The following is a 17,500-nucleotide window of genomic DNA, read 5'->3' on the forward strand; positions in this document are numbered from 1 at the left end:
CACGAAACACACGACCACATAAAGCACACGCACAAACTCAAGAAATCCACACCGACATGAACCACATTGACATAAGCACACAAAACACACGTCGACATGAAACACATCCACATAGACGCGAAAGGCCACACACCCCACGTAAAACACAAGAAAGATACAGAAGACCCCACTGGAGGAACACTTTGCTGTATATGTAAATGCCTTTGCTTTAAATACAATATACAATAACCATTCATTAAAGATTTTCCAGCATTCACATTCACAACATTCCACGTTAAGGACTAGTTACCTCTTCTTATTCCAGCACTGACTAACAAGAATCAGGTAAAGAAATATTGAAAGAAGGTGCAAATATTCGTCAGTGAAATTGCAGTGCCCAGAACACTCGAAATCCACACGTAGTATATCCACATTAGAGACGCGCGTTCTCTCTCTCTCTCTCTCTCTCTCTCTCTCTCTCTCTCTCTCTCTCTCTCTCTCTCTCTCTCTCTCTCTCTCTCTCTCTCTCTCTCTCTCTCTCTCTCTAACAAAGACTAACAAGGATCAAACGAAGAAAAATGTAAAGGAAATACACAAATATCATTGAAACCCCTTTTGTCAACACACAACGTTCACACAGAAATCCACACCATAGCAATATCCATTCCGAGATGGCCCTGAGGTGTCCCTGAGGCGGTGGTGACGTGGTAGGGATAGGGGACAGGGGCATAAGGGGCGTCGCGTGTAGTAAGTCAGCGGCACGTCTCAGGAGGAGCAGGAACCGGTTATCGAAGTTACTACTGGTTGTAAGAGAACTGACTGAGGAGGGAGGGAAGAGTTGGAGGAGCAGGAGGAGGAGAAGGAGGAGAAGGGGGAGGAGTGGAGGAGGTAAAAAAAGGGAGAGACAAGGAGCAGCAGTGATAGTAATAATAAGAGAAGGAGGTGGAGGATTACAGAATGCAAGCAACAATAGACTACCCTGACCTCACGAAACTGCTTGATTTCACTACACTACATTGATTACCAGTATTAAAGACGGCATAGGAAAGGGAGAAAGACGGGAAAGAGAGAAGAAAGTAGAAGGACGAGTAGTAGTAAAGAAGAAGGGAGAACATTAAGAGGAGAAAAGGGAAAGAGTAGGAGGAAGAACAATTTACACCAATAGGTTTTCATATACTTGCATGGCTTTTGGGGATTGGCTGTGACTCCTCGGTAAAGAGACAAGGTAGTAAAGGTGAAGGCTCCTCCCCATCCATTAATCACTCTGCAGCACGAAAGATGGCACTGAATTTTCACAGGAGGGTATGAAAAAAAAAAAAAATACACGTGTGATATGATGAAAATAAAGAAGCTAAAAATAAATGAAACTGAAGTAATTACGTAAAATATATATAACACCATTCTTATTAATTGCATGACACAAGCATATTTTTAGCTTGAATATTCTTTCTGTATTCAAATCGCTTTCCGTATTTTGGTAGTATTTTTTGTTTCATCTTGTGCAGTGTGCGTGCGGACCTCTCCATCTGTTAAGGCGAGGGGTGGAAGCGTGGCTGTGTGTAAGAGCAACCCAGAAAATATTTATAAGGATGATGTCAAGTCTCCTTATAAACTTTTCCTCTCCTCTCCTCTTTTCCTCTTGTCTTATCTTGTTTTCTCTTTTCTCTTCTCTTCTCTTCTCTTCTCTCCTCTCCTCTCCTCTCCTCTCCTCTCCTCTCCTCTCCTCTCCTCTCCTCTCCTCTCCTCTCTCTCTCCTCTCTCTCTCTCTCTCTCTCTCTCTCTCTCTCTCTCTCTCTCTCTCTCTCTCTCTCTCTCTCTCTCTCTCTCTCTCTCTCTCTCTCTCTCTCAATGGATAAGGAGCAAGTCATGAAAAATGAAACTTCAGAAGAGGAAATGTTGCTTCTCCTTAAAAATAAATAAATAAAAAAAAATGACAAACGGAATCTCGACAAAATGTTGTTTTTTGTGAACTTCGTCTATTGAGGAGAAAGACAGAGAGATAGAGATAGAGATAGATAGATAGATAGGTACATAGATATATAAAGATAGATAGATAGAAAGAGATAGATAAATATAGGATGATAGAAAAATGTATAGATGGATAAAGAGACGTATAGATAGATAGATGAAAGATGAAAGAGAGAGAGAGAGAGAGAGAGAGAGAGAGAGAGAGAGAGAGAGAGAGAGAGAGAGAGAGAGAGAGAGAGAGAGAAAACGTCCACCTATATATAGCAAGAAAAAGAAATCGCCCCACACATACACACACAGATACACACACACACACACACACACACGCACACGTTAAAAATAAAAATGCAATAGAATATGTAAGCAGGCGACTAATTAAATAAAAAAGCAAAATAAAAAAAATAGATACAAAGTTAAGAGTAAAGAAACGAGTGGAAGTTTGAAGAGGAGGAAAGGAGCGAGTGAGAGAAAAAGTGAGAGAGAAGAGACAGAGAAGTGACGAGGAGTGAGAGTGAGTGTGTGAGTGTCACTTTCCAGGAGAGAGTAAAGATTGTCTGCGCACGGCAAGGGAGGAAAGAGAAAAAGAAAGGCTGACTGCTCAATTAAGAGAGAGAGAGAGAGAGAGAGAGAGAGAGAGAGAGAGAGAGAGAGAGAGAGAGAGAGAGAGACAGAGACAGAGAGAAATCCTTAAATAATACAAATGTACACTACATAATATTAATTCCTGTCACGGAAATCTAATCTTTTGTGTATTTTTGAAGCACCATCACCACCATTATAATTGTCTTGCTTTTAGTACACCAACACTACCACCACAACCTCACAATACCTTTTATCATACACGTAATAGTAAAGGCGTACAGAAGAGACAAAAAAAAACTGATATACTCCTCGTGTTATATGTGCATTTCAGAATTCATTTTCGACAGTCTGTTAGGCGCCGCTTTCATATCACGCTGTTTGATATTTCCTGTTGAATGGCGAGGGATTGGCGTTCGCTGTAATTGGGGTCCATTAACACTCGTCCGGTGATGCAGCGAGAGGCGGATCATGAGTGCCCGCCCGCCCTGACCCCGAGGTGTAATTATCTCCCCCTGAAATACGAGCTTATATGCAAGTAACTGTGTATATTGGGCAAACTCATCATCGTGACAAGTTATTTGGTTATTATTACCCTCCATAGTTGTGGCGTTAGTGTAGGTTAATGTTATGTTATTGCAGAGTGAGTGGGTGATGTCAGTTCGGATGTGTTTTGCTGGTGTTGTTTGAGGCAATGTGTTGGGTAATACAGCGTGGCTTGTTTTGTAGTTATTATTGCCTCGATTTGGAATGTTATACGAGGTTTTGTGTGTTGTTATATTGCCAGTGTTGTTTTTTTCTTTGTATTGTTGGTAGGGAATCTGCAACTGTTCTGTTTCCTCTACTGGCTTAGATGGTCGGGCTCTTAAATTTATGTAGATCTGGTTGGTCGCCTCCTGCTTGTGATAAATTTGCAGTGTGATGCCTTTGGACAGACCTATCCCGACCCCCAGAGTTTCCTTTGATGCAGTCACCGTGGAAGGTCTCCTGTTTCTTATGCTGGCTTAGATGGTCGGGCTCTTAAATTTGTGTAGATTTGGTTGGTCGTCTCCCGCTTGTGATAAATTTGCAGTGTGATGCCTTTGAACAGACCTATCCCGACCCCCAGAGTTCCCTTTGATGCAGTCACCGTGGAAGGTTCGATGGGAGCCACGTGGGTATTCCTCGGCCACGCAGCGACAGATTGAAAAATGGCCAGCCTCCAGAAGGGCTCGAACTTAGATGCCCGAGATCACCCATGAAGATTGACCACCAAGCTTTACATGTCAGTGAATGTATTAAGAAGCTTTTATGCCGATCATCCAAGTTCATAAGATTAGGTGTACAGGCGGCATTCTGTCAGTACATGAGTAAATATTGCATTTGGGATCGTAGGAAAGAAGCCGAGCTCAGTCAGTACTGATGTTTAACCTACCACTCTTTCACTCATGGTAATGCAGAAGTGAACTACAGTGGACAGAGAAAGCAAATCAAAACATGAAAAAAATATATATATAGATAATAATAATGAAAAAAGGTATGAACAAAAAAGAATTATAATGGGTGAAAAATCAGGGAATATTGAAATTAGACGGGTAAATTAGATCAAATAAATCTTACTGAAGTGGCCAGTTAGACAGCCGAAACAAACTGAAAGCTAGAACACACTTTTGCCATGCAGTAAAATAACATACAAACTGAAGGTAATTATAAGCATGACGAAAGAAAGAAGGGAAGATAATGAAAACTAGATGGAACAACTACATAACTAAGATAACAAGCAACAGACGAGCAGCAGACAAACATTAATAGAGAAAGCTGAGAAACGCTTTCATCCCGCAGTAAAATCATACGCAAATTGATGATAATGATAGAAATGACACAAGAAGGTAAGAAAGACTGAAAACTAGATGAGGAAATTAGCTAAGTCTCGCCGAAGTGGCCTGGAGTAGACGGACACCAGGCAGAAATTAATAGAGAAAGTTGAGAAACGCCTTTTTCCTGCAGTAAACTCCCATACACGTTGATGATAAAGACAGAGAGGACATCAGGAAGGCTGGAGAGACAGACATGTAGAAAGAGAAATTAGATAGCAATGAGATAACAGGAAACATACGGGCCGCCAACAGAGATTAATAAAGTTAGGAAGTTGGGAGAAGCATTTGCGCTACAGTAAAACCATGTACAAACTGAGGACATGGTAAGGATGACACAAGGAGAGAAGAGACTGAAAACTATATGAAGAAAATGAACTGACAAGACTTGCTGAAGGACGTGTAACAGAAACTAATAGAGAAAGCTAAGAAACATCTTTGTCCTGCAGTAAAATCAAGCACACAAACACACTAATGATTATGATAAAGTCAAGGTGTAATAAGAATATAATTTGGACAGTTTGAGGCAGGCGTGAGCGCGGCGGCGGCTTGTCAGTAACTGTCAGTGTTGGAGTCGAAACAATTACTCCAGTTGGCAGGTAAGTTTCTGTGCCTCGTATTGTACACAGTTTGTTCCCGTGACGCTGCTGACGGCCGCCTCTGCTGCCGCCGCCGCTTTGTCCCCGAGCCAGTTGTACGTGGACTTACTGATGCAGGTTTCCATTAATGAAGAGTTGTTTCGCTCCCAGCTGCATTACATCTTGTATGAGATCCGGCCAGCCTTCTCTAGTAATGCTGGTTTATTCACTGTAGATTAGGTCCACCTATCCATTTACCTACCTATGTACTCAACACACACACACACACACACACACACACACACACACACACACACACACACACACACACACACACACACACACACACACACACACACACACACACACACACACTCTCTCTCTCTCTCTCTCTCTCTCTCTCTCTCTCTCTCTCTCTCTCTCTCTCTCTCTCTCTCTCTCTCTCTCTCTCTCTCTCTCTCTCTCTCTCTCTCTCTCTCTCTCTCTCGCTACTATTATCTATATAGTACTTCAGAAAATTTGTCCTTTTCTTTGTATTTCATTCTTCACTTTTAATTCCTTTCTTTGTGCCTAAGAAAGATATGGATGAATAGAAATTCTCTCTCTCTCTCTCTCTCTCTCTCTCTCTCTCTCTCTCTCTCTCTCTCTCTCTCTCTCTCTCTCTCTCTCTCTCTCTCTCTCTCTCTCTCTCTCTCTCTCTCTCTCGTCAATCAGTCTCCATCACACTCAGCGGCTTGGCGGTCGTGTCACAAAATGGTCAGGAGAAGTGGGAGTGAATAATGAAGGCGACAATTAGAGTGAGTGACGTGCGAAGCTTTGCCGTGAATTCCTAACAATCACGTGAGCGTCAGGTGATTAATTAACCTGTCTTTGATTACGCCGCCAGGTACTATGCAGATTACCAGATTACCCTCGGCTGGCTTGAAATAATTGTCTGGTATTTCAGCGGCTTCCCTTCCTGATGAGGTGTGATTGATGGCTGCGTGTTTGAGTAATTAGTAATAGTGTATTGAAGGGTTTTGTCAGTCTCCTGTTTGGTAACGTTAATATGTGAGAGGCGCATTTATGATTATTCAGGTTTTTTTTTTTTTTGTTGGGGAGAGTATTGAAGGAGGTGTAAAAAGCATCTCTATCATCGCCATTATTATTTTTATTATTATATACATCATTATCGTCACCATCATAATTACCATCATCACCTCCATCACTACCACTATCATCATCATCATTATCATTATCATCATCATCACAATCATTATCATCATCATTACTGTCATTATCGTCATTATTATTATTATCATTATCATTACAATCATTATTATTATTGTGATCACCAATGCCACCACCACCACCACCACCACCACCACCACCACCACCACCACCACCATCAAAGACATCTCTAAGTAGTTAAGTGAATTTAGCTTAACTTGAATTGCCTTGGTGCATGTTGCTGCGTTTAGTGAGTTACAAATTCACAACTCCTTCATTATGATTTAAACTCGAACCTCAGCATTACAGTACCACTGAGAGAAGCAATAGTTTCAAGATGCTTCTCGATGTGAGTGTGGACTTGCCTGTGTACTCTTTCCTTTTAGTCTCGCTCCTTTACTGAACACTCTCTCTCTCTCTCTCTCTCTCTCTCTCTCTCTCTCTCTCTCTCTCTCTCTCTCTCTCTCTCTCTCTCTCTCTCTCTCGCTGGACCCCTTCTTACATAAAAATAATGAATAAATAGTTAGGTAGATGAATAAAGTATAAGTCCTGTACTAGTCTGGCACCTTTAGTTATTTTCTTTTTACACAAATTTTTGTGGCCCTTAGCTGGAATGAATAAAATAAATTGACATAAATGAAAATATTAATAAAATAAGAAACAACCAATGAAAGGAAATAACTAGATAAAAATGAATGGATGCCAATGGTTCACTCACCCTTCCTGTTTATTCGTATAGTTTCCGTAAAAATAAAAGATACAGCGGAGTGGCTTCAAATCAGTCACCCAGTCTGCAGTTGTCCCTCAGCCACCCAGCAAGTCACGGGGTTAATGTGACGCTCATGTAAGTCATCAAAACCACATGGCCTTCCTTCGCTAGATAGGGAAGATGCGACTAATTACTGAGTTGGTGAGGCAATTAACCCGTGATGAAGCCTCAGCCACTCACCAAGCCTCTGACGCTCGCCTGGCGGGTCTGTAATTAACGAATTATAATGAACTGATGGCATTGCTAATAAGGAAGCTGGGTCTGATTGGGTGACGATCAAGGCAATCACGTGGCGGCTAGTACTTGCAGTTTCACGCAGATCAGCACATTGGTCTTGCAATTAACATCAGTTCGTAATTAGGCGTTTTCTTGCAGATTAGGAAAGGTGTGTCAGATTATTAAGTGTGCGTCAAGGTAATTGCCTGAATAGTCTGCAAGGCGATAATGTTAAGGTGGCGGTGGTTCTGATTACCAAAGCAAAGGTATTCATTCACCTTCTCTTGTAATCAGTGGGAGTTTTTATGCTGAGAACATTTTTTATTTATTTATTAACATCAAAATGAATATTTCTACCATTCAATACCGTGTGACATTTCTTTAACAAGGCAGAAAAGTTTAATTTGGCTCTATCAAAGTTGTAGGGATTTCTGTGACATACATTTTTTTTTTCCATTTGTACGAACAACTATAATTTTTTACATGAAATGCTGTTGATGTTTACTCTTTTTTACCCACTGAAGGCTTTAAAACTTTTTTGAATTTTTTTCGACACTCCCTCTCTCCAAGCAGCTTGACAAGTGTTACGTGACAGACACGCTAACAACAGATGATTTTTCTTCCCTGTAAAACCTTGTAACACTCCTTTCGTGACAAACAGTTCACAAGATAAAGAAACAGATACTACTACCTTCAGCTGCTCCCTTCATGAGTCCCCACAGGAAGGCACTCGGTCTTGTGCGCCTTCTTAGTCACATCCATTGAAAGCATGTCTACTTCACTGCAACCACAAACCTTCTCTTCAGTCTCTTTTCTATCAGTCACTACTAGTAAAAGCATGTTTACTTTCACTGCATCCGTAAGCCTTCTCTTAAGTCTTCCTCTATTCCCTTTACCGATAAATCCATCTCCAGCATAATCCTCTTCGTGTTTCCTCATGACATAGCCACACCACTCGGTCTCGCCTCTCTAGCTTTGCCAACAAACTAACATACACTATCTACCAAAATAATCCTTAAAATGTGATGTGAACTGTGGCATAGTGAACAATATAAAACCTACTGCCTGATCACACGTGTCGCGTCTGTATGGTTGGTATGCATGGCTTGACATAATGCTGATATGTCCGTCTATTTCCCAGGTCATGGTATACGGCAACCATCCCTAGTGTGCACTGCTGCCAACTGTTGCCGCTATAATCACTAAACTTGTCAAATAATATCGCCCAATGTGCCAGAACTCTTATTTTTCAAGATAGTTTTGGGAGCTGCTGTACATATGCTGTGTGTCTGATGTATCCTGAGTTTGTCCAGTCTCGTCATTCCTGTAGAAAATCGCTGCGTCTTTGATGAGTTAAATAGGAAACTGAAGGAATGAAAACCATGTTCTGTGCACTTCCCTAACACGAAATAACAAATATACTCAAACTTCCATCCATTTCATTCGTAAACTCTGGAACTCGCTGCCTGCTTCTGCTTTTCAGCTGACCTGTGACCTGAATGATTTCAAATGAGAGGTTTCAAGACACTTCTGTTTTAGGTCATTTTTTTGCCTCTTGCCTTTAAGGACTGGTATATCAGGAGCCCTTTTTGCTACTTTTTTTTTTTTTTTAGCCCTTGAGCAGCACCTCTCAAAAAAACAAACAAACTCGTGGAGAATATTACACCCTCAAAGTTAAATACGAAACTGACGGAATACAAAGCCGAGTAGGGTTACTGGAAGGACAGAGGACGTGAGAAGAGGCAGGGAGAGTGTCAGGGTGGTAAGGCAATGATGGAAACGTTGAGTGACTGCAGGTGTGCCCGTCATCTCGTCTTTAACATCGTGAAGCATTTATGGTCAATTTCATCAGACTCACCACTTTTGTCTGCACTACTGCCACACGTTAATATGCAGTGGTGGGGGATGTGTGGCTTGTTTGCTGAGGCTGCACCACCACCACCACCACCACCACCATCACGGCCACTGCTGCTGCTTCTCTTGCAGCATTACTGCCACTACTACTACTTCTACTAGCTACCTTCACCATTACTACTACTACTACTACTACCATTTCCTCTTATCACTGAAACCAATGCATTATCAGTACTATCATTACTGTTATTACTACTGCCATTACCACCACAAGAACAACAATCACCATCATCATCATCATCATCATCATCATCATCATCATCGCGGTTGTTAAAGAGAAGAAGAGATACACCGAGACACAGACAGACAGACAGACAGACAGACAGACAGACAAACAAGAGATGTAAAAGATTAAACCCGGAAAAGAAAGATACTGAAGTTAAAGGACAAAGGGTGTGGTGAGAGAGAGAGAGAGAGAGAGAGAGAGAGAGAGAGAGAGAGAGAGAGAGAGAGAGAGAGAGAGAGAGAGAGAGAGAGAGAGAGAGACTGTGACTGTGTGCGTGGGCGTTCGCGCGTGCATGTTGTCCTCTCATATTGTCTCTCCTCATCTCTCTATTTTCACAGCTTCACTTTTTTTTCTTTTTTGCACTTTTTTTTTCTTCTTTCTTCCATTGCTTCGTCAAATCATGTAAGTAGACACACACTTTACTTTTTTCACCTGTGTGTGTGTGTGTGTGTGTGTGTGTGTGTGTGTGTGTGTGTGTGTGTGTGTATCGGTAAGTAAGGAAATCGTCGAGGCAAGAAGTGATAGCGGCACACACAGCGGCCCGGTAAAGCCCCGCTGAGCCTCGCCTGCGTAAGATTGGGTGTGTAATGGATTCCTTGCGTGAGAGTGTACTGCTGAATCCTGTCTCGCCCTCACAATAACTCTCTCTCTCTCTCTCTCTCTCTCTCTCTCTCTCTCTCTCTCTCTCTCTCTCTCTCTCTCTCTCTCTCTCTCTCTCTCTCTCTCTCTCTCATCTAGTTCTTTTTAAATTAAGGGTGCCTTCTTTTTGGGGAGGGGTTTATATGGTATAGTCTATTCATGCCTCTCTCTCTCTCTCTCTCTCTCTCTCTCTCTCTCTCTCTCTCTCTCTCTCTCTCTCTCTCTCTCTCTCTCTCTCTCTCTCTCTCTCTCTCTCTCTCTCTCTCTCTCTCTCTCTCTCTCTTTGTCCTGTAGTGAATAAAATGTATACATTGGAAGCTCGTTTTTTGTTAATTGCTGTCAAAGGTAAAAAGAGCTGATATTTGAATTATTTGTTATTTTCTGTTTTTTTTTTCTTTATTCTTTATTCTTTTTTCTTTTTTTTTTTTTTTTTTTTTGTTCACTGCGAATTTTGAGGCAGAACAAAGCATTACCGGAACTCCTGTTATGTGTATTTGTTTTTTTTCTATTTTTTTCAAATTGTATTCTACCGCTTTATTATTTATTATCCATTATATACTGTTTATTTTCTGCAGGATTACTATAATGTCCCTTTATTTGTCATTTGAGTTCATTTTGAATTTATATGTAATTACTTGTTAATGACGAAACTTTTCAGTTTTTTGCATTATTTGATTATTTTTTTATGTTTGTGTGTCTGTCTGCTTCAGTGTACTCGTATATGTATGTATTCTGTATATATTTGATTCACAACGATTTTTAGGTATAAGAAGCTCTGACCAAAAATATGGATTACTATTATATATATTATTTACTTATATAACATGTAGTTTTCACTTATTTTTCTGTATTCACTTGTTGTTCAGTTGTATTTTCAATTAATATGTAGGTTTGATTTGTGTTTTCATGTATTCTTTATTTTTTTCCATTAATTTCTGGTTTTGAGTGCCAGTGTTCACTTTTTTTTCCAGAGGCAGGCAGTTTTCTAGAATTTATAACGATGATTTAACATATACCTTCATGCAAAAAAAAATATATATATATATATATATATATATATATATATATATATATATATATATATATATATATATATATATATATATATATATATATATATATATATATATATGAACACATGAATAAGAAGGACACATCAAAAAGACTTTCATATTCTTTATCTTTTGAAGTTTGAGAGAGAGAAAAAGAGTATGCTGGTATAGATAAAAAGAAATATGTGAAAGAACTGTATAATTAATTCTCTCTCTCTCTCTCTCTCTCTCTCTCTCTCTCTCTCTCTCTCTCTCTCTCTCTCTCTCTCTCTCTCTCTCTCTCTCTCTCGTTTTCGTTCAAACAAATCAATCTGTTTTGATCTGAACACTCCATTTTTCCACCAATCAGCTTCTGCCTTCACACAAAAAGGGGTTTTATTGGTCGGTTCCGAGAAGAAGAAGAAAGAGAGATAAACTTGGAGTTTCCATGAGAGAGAGAGAGAGAGAGAGAGAGAGAGAGAGAGAGAGAGAGAGAGAGAGAGAGAGAGAGAGAGAGAGAGAGAGAGAGAGAGAGAGAGACTGAATTTAGCACTCTTCATGAGATAGACAAATAAATGGCCAGATAGATAGATGAATAGATAGATAAATAGATAGACGGATATATAGATGGATAAATAAAACAAATAGATGGATGGAGAGATTACTGGAGAGACTGATCAATAGACAAGTAGGTAGGTGGGTGGACAGATAGATGGACAGACAGATAATTAGATGACAAGATAGATAGACGGACATGAAGGTGGATAATGAGACTGATAGATGAGTAGATGGATTGGTAGATAAATAAATGGATGAAAGAACAATTAAATGAATGGATAAAGAAGAAAATAAATATATAGAATGAAAGATATATAAATAGAAAGGCAGACGTAAATTGAGGTAAAGAAAGAGGTAGGTAGACAGACTTGTTGAGAGAGAGAGAGAGAGAGAGAGAGAGAGAGAGAGAGAGAGAGAGAGAGAGAGAGAGAGAGAGAGAGAGAATCCAAGGCTCCGTTCAAACACACAAGCTTCAAATATCCGATGAATGAAGCATCAAATTGAAGCTTTGGACTTGTGATGTGAGACTTTTGATGTAGAGAGAGAGAGAGAGAGAGAGAGAGAGAGAGAGAGAGAGAGAGAGAGAGAGAGAGAGAGAGAGAGAGAGAGAATCAGCATAATCTATTTTTTTTAATTTTTTTTCGTTTTCTTTTCTTGTTTTTGTTCGTCGTCGTTTTATTTATTTATTTTTATTTTTTACTTTTTTCTTCTGATGCCTTTTATTTACTTTTATTACTTTTAACGTTTTCTTCTTTTCCCTTTTCGTTTCTATTTTCTATTTTTCTTCCGTTTGACCTCCTCCTCCTCCTCCTCCTCCTCCTCCTCCTCCTCCTCCTCCTCTTCCTCCTCCTCCTCCTCCTCCTCCTCCTCCTCCTCCTCCTCCTCCTCCTCCTTCATTTCCGTTCACTGGTGTATGAGAAATTGTTATTTATATGTTTAATTAAAGTTTGCAATGAAGTGAATGAAATACCTTCTGTCATGAGAGAGAGAGAGAGAGAGAGAGAGAGAGAGAGAGAGAGAGAGAGAGAGAGAGAGAGAGAGAGAGAGAGAGAGAGAGGGTAAAAGTGGTGAGCTAGTGAATAGTGAGTAAATTGATTTTCATGGAAGAGGAGGAGAAGGTGGAAGAGGAGAGGAGGGAGAGAAGAGGGGGAGGAGTAGGAAGAGGAAGAGGGGGAGGAGGAGGGCAAGTGGTGGTTATGAAATGTAAAAACGTTGTAGTAGTGGTAGTAGTGGTAGTAGTGGTAGTGGCAATAGTAGTAGTAGTAGTAGTAGTAGTAGTAGTAGTGATATTTAGGAATAGTGGTAATAGGAGAAGGAGGAGAAGGAGGAGGAAGAAGAGGTAAAGGAGAAGGAGGAGTTATTGGAATGCAAAGAAATATACCGGAAAAACAGCATCAGCAATACTGAGCCCAATAAGACTGCCTGTGTGAATATACTACCGTTGTACAGCCTATGAGGTAAGAGGTGAAATTCAGTGTGTTTGTGGCGGGACAGCAAGGTCAAGGGAACGAACACCACGCATCGCAGAGTTTGTCTGGGAACACGATAGGAAATGCCGAAAGAAAAACATGTTACTCCAATAATAAAAGTGAAAAGAACAAGAGCGAAGTATACGTGAACTGAGGGAGGATGAGGAGGAGGAGGAAGGGGGGAGGAGAAGTAGGAGGAGGAGCAGAAACAACAGGAATAGAAAGGAGAAGGACCATGAGGACGAGCAGAATAGGAGAGTGACGAGGAGAAACAGGAGGAGGAGGAGGAGGAGGAGGAGGAGGAGGAGGAGAAGGAGGAGGAGGAGAAGGAGGAGGAGGAACGTTTAGATTGCCGGCTAAGCGAGTCACTTCATCATCAAGAGAAGCAGAGAGAGAGAGAGAGAGAGAGAGAGAGAGAGAGAGAGAGAGAGAGAGAGAGAGAGAGAGAGACTCAATATTGCCCCCCGAGGAGCGTCACGCCGATGGAAGCCGATAAGCCGCCCCCAGATGATAAATTCCCCCGATAACGAAGCTGTGTCTGATCGGCGACGCTAACAATGCTAATGATTGTGTGTGTGTGTGTGTGTGTGTGTGTGTGTGTGTGTGTGTGTGTGTGTGTGTGTGTGTGGGTATAAGAGAGGTATTTATACTTTGTTTGTCTCTGTTTGTCTGTCTGTGTGTTTAGCTGGCTGGTTCTCTCTCTCTCTCTCTCTCTCTCTCTCTCTCTCTCTCTCTCTCTCTCTCTCTCTCTCTCTCTCTCTCTCTCTCTCTCTCTCTCTCTCGTTTCAGTTTGTGTTTTTAGCCGGGTCTCTCTCTCTCTCTCTCTCTCTCTCTCTCTCTCTCTCTCTCTCTCTCTCTCTCTCTCTCTCTCTCTCTCTCTCTCTCTCTCTCTCTCTCTCTCTCTCTCTCTCTCTCTCTCTCTCACATTGTTCATTATCCTTAACCCTTTCACTACAACTACAGTGGACATTTTTTTTTTTTTTATTCCGTGGGCATTTTTTTTATTGGATTTTTGTTGCCCTTGGCCAGTGTCCCTCCTACATAAACAACAACAACAACAACTACTACAACAACAACAGCTACTACTACTACTACTACTACTACTACTACTACTACTACAATAGCCCTTACCTAATCATATATACATTTAGAAAACAATGTGCATTAGCCCGAAACACACACACACACACACACACACACACACACACACACACACACACACACACACACACACACACACACACACACACACCACACACACAGCGTCACTGTCACCGTGTTTCCATTTTGTGTTTTTCCTTCCTGCACACATCCCGGATCAGTCTGTGGGATGAGAGCATTGGAGTGAGCACAGTGAGCAAGGAGAGGAGGTATTTGAAGCCCCTGTGTGTGTGTGTGTGTGTGTGTGTGTGTGTGTGTGTGTGTGTGTGTGTGTGTGTGTGTGTGTGTGTGTGTGTGTGTGTCTGACGGCGATTCATTTGCCTGACTTTGATTGTTTTAAAGTCCGTATGTATTTTATATTTATTTCTTTCAGTCTTTGTACCTTTTATTTTCTCTTTCTATAATCTCTATCTCCTCTTTCTCCTCCTCTCCTCTCTTCTCCCTCTTTTTCCCTCTCCTTCCTCTCTCTCTTGTGCGTCCACCCTCCCCTCCAGACCGCCATTTACGTCTCCTTTCCTTCTCCCGCTTTCCCTTCCTTCCTCTCTCCCCTCTGTCCCCCACCCGCGCCACCCCGCCACCTACATAATACCTCCGCACTTTGCCATTGCAGTACTCGGGCTCTGAAAACTGGAGCTCTGAAAACACCGCTATTCAACTCTCGCTACCACTCGGCGAAAAAATGGAAAAACTCTGCACTCGAACGTTTAAAGCGCCGTGGTCGTGGGCGAGGCCGCTTATCGTAGGCGCGCTGAACGTCCTGCTATTCTACGATCCCGAGTCTGAACGGCACGGCAAGATACGTGGATTGTTTCACGCATTGACCAAGGGCATGATGGAAGCGTTGTAAAGGGGACGTGGTGCAGGCTGGACTGAATGTTGATTAGTTTGTTAGGTTTGGATTGGGTGAGGTGTGTGTTGGTGCGGTTAGTTTAGAATATTCAGTGGTTATCAGTCTCTCCTGGTCGTTACCCACGTTTCATACATGACCCGTATCAATATGACCCGTATCAATTCCCACCGCCTACATCCCGTGACGACAGTGACACTACAGTCCTACACTCTTTCTAAACATTTATTCTTTTGTTGATTATCAAATAAAGAAATTTGTTTTTTCTTTTCCTGAATCTCACACACTGTAATATTAAAATGTTACCAAGGAAGTAATGTAATGCAGGAAAAGAATTTATGTACCCCGAATAATTAACTACCGTATAATTTTCAAAAAGCTGCTTAAAGTCCAGTGTAGAGCGGTCTTTGCCTCACCTTATGACTTCTACATTTAGCTATGCGGGCTCTCGGGACGCCATGGACCGCAGACTGGGAATCACTGGGTTATATCCACCAAAAAAAAGCTCACAAAAAAAAAAAAAAAACTCCCTAAAGAAAGGCTATGATGAATTGGCTTTTTCACTTTTCATTCTGTCAGCTTCCTAACGCATTGTGATGGTTTTTAATACTCGTGTGCTCCACTGGCAACGTCTTGTAACTGTATCATAGTATTAAGAAAAGCATTGTTCACTGGAGTAAATAATTCAGGTTCTGATTGAGATCGCTTGCCTCTTGCCAATTTGTGTTCCATCTATTCCAATTCTTAGCCTCAGCCAGCGTGAGAGGGAAACGAGGAGGTGAATGAGGGAATAAGAGAGTGAGAGTCAGCAAGAGAAGGAAGAGAGAAGTGGAAGTGGTGGAGAGGAGGAAGACCAGGAGGAGGCGGCGGAGGAGGAGGAGATGGTGGAACGTGATTAGAATTGCAACACGTGTAGTGGATCCCGCCCAGTGATCAGTACAATTTGTAACTTAGAGAGAGAGAGAGAGAGAGAGAGAGAGAGAGAGAGAGAGAGAGAGAGAGAGAGAGAGAGAGAGAGAGAGAGAGAGAAATAAAAATAAAATAGAGCACATCAAAGGGAAAAAAAAATGAGAATTATATAAAATAACCAAGGGAAGGGAATTGAACGATAGGATAAACAACAGGAAAGAAACTACTCCTTGAAAAAAAATAAATAAATAGATCCGCAGGCAAATATTTAAAGCACCGAGGCTGGAGACTTACAAGGTATCAATCCACACACGTCGAAGCAGTCGTGCGAGATTACATGGAGGAATTTATTAAAGTAGGTGCCTGAGGGACGCTCGTGAGGCATGCTGCGCGGCGAGTGGGGGTCTAGAAGTGACGATTCTGTAAATATTATCATCTACGACATCAACAAACTCAATACTATGCCATCCCCACCGGAGCGACATGTGGAAATAGTAGTGCTATAGTTAGGCTGAAAATGATGATTCTGTAAATACTATCTCCTACGTTATAAACAAACCCTCTATCCCATCACCACTGGAGCGACATTGAAAGATATTACGGGTACAGTTAGACTGAAAATGGCGATTCTGTATCACCCATGTCACTCCATTCACTCGATTCTGTCCCTGTCTGCTTCTGTATTTCCTCCTTCCTGTGACTTGAACTCTGAAGAGAGAGGTTTCAAGACACTTATCCTGCAGTTTTTTTTAATCATTCTTTTTTTTAGGATTGGCATCTCAATGTGAACCTTTTCTTTCATTATTTCTGTTTCCCTGGGCCAGTGTCCCTCTTGCATAAAACACCCAGTGGAGCGGCATGTAGGTATAGTACACTTTATACAAGTGGTGGTATATCCTGAAGCAATACCGGATATTGGTAGACTGGAGTAAGAAGCGGACAACTGCGTGTCATCCAGTAGCGTTTCATTCATGTTTGGCTCGTCTGTGATGAATGGTCCGAGTTTATCCTGTCATGTATTGCAGCGCCCTTGGATGTGTTCGTCTTGCTGCCCGCGCCTGATGTTCATTTAGCGAGACACGTGTGCGCTGTTCCCTTTTGAAGTCAGGTGCGTTTGTACTGCATGTGTCTGTCAATACACAGGATATGATAAAAAAAAAAATAATGGGAAGGAATTCGTTTTCAAATAGTGTGGTAGATGAATGGAATAGACTAAAAGAAATCAGATTGTTAGTGCTCACTTATAAGGAGTCTTTTAAAAGAGATTAGACAGATTTATGGATGAAGGTAATAAGTGGAAATACGTTGGTGTGTTTCATACAGAGACTGCCACGTGTAGTTCTGACGGCTTCTTGCAGCTTTCCTCTTATTTTCTTAAGTTCTTATGTTCTCTGTGCCTCTCTGCGGTGAGAAGTGTTTGAGTCGAGGTGTTTTGATCTTTCGTGTGCCAATGCGTTGAGACAAGTTTTCGTTTATTTAATGTTTAAAATCCGTCTAATCATACTCTTTTCATACTATATACTGCGAACGCTTGCTTGAATTGTTTGAGTCGAAGTGTGTTAGTTTCTCGTGTATTATAGTGCCATATGAGGAGT

The 17,500-nt window shown here is 41.3% G+C and overlaps 1 long non-coding RNA gene across 3 annotated transcripts in view; it reads left to right on the forward strand.

The window, feature by feature from the left end:
* LOC135116364 (uncharacterized) overlaps window positions 1-15,199 on the forward strand; it is a 234,714-nt gene extending 219,515 nt beyond the window's left edge. For 2 of the 3 annotated variants that reach the window (XR_010276248.1, XR_010276254.1), the window contains exon 6: window positions 14,760-15,199. This is a non-coding gene — a long non-coding RNA (uncharacterized LOC135116364). The remainder of the gene's footprint in view (window positions 1-14,759) is intronic. The other variant, XR_010276250.1, reaches the window with a different exon arrangement.
* Window positions 15,200-17,500: the final 2,301 nt, after the last annotated feature.

This window comes from Scylla paramamosain, chromosome 31, assembly GCF_035594125.1.
Source record: "Scylla paramamosain isolate STU-SP2022 chromosome 31, ASM3559412v1, whole genome shotgun sequence".
Classification (NCBI taxonomy): Eukaryota; Metazoa; Arthropoda; class Malacostraca; order Decapoda; family Portunidae; genus Scylla; species Scylla paramamosain.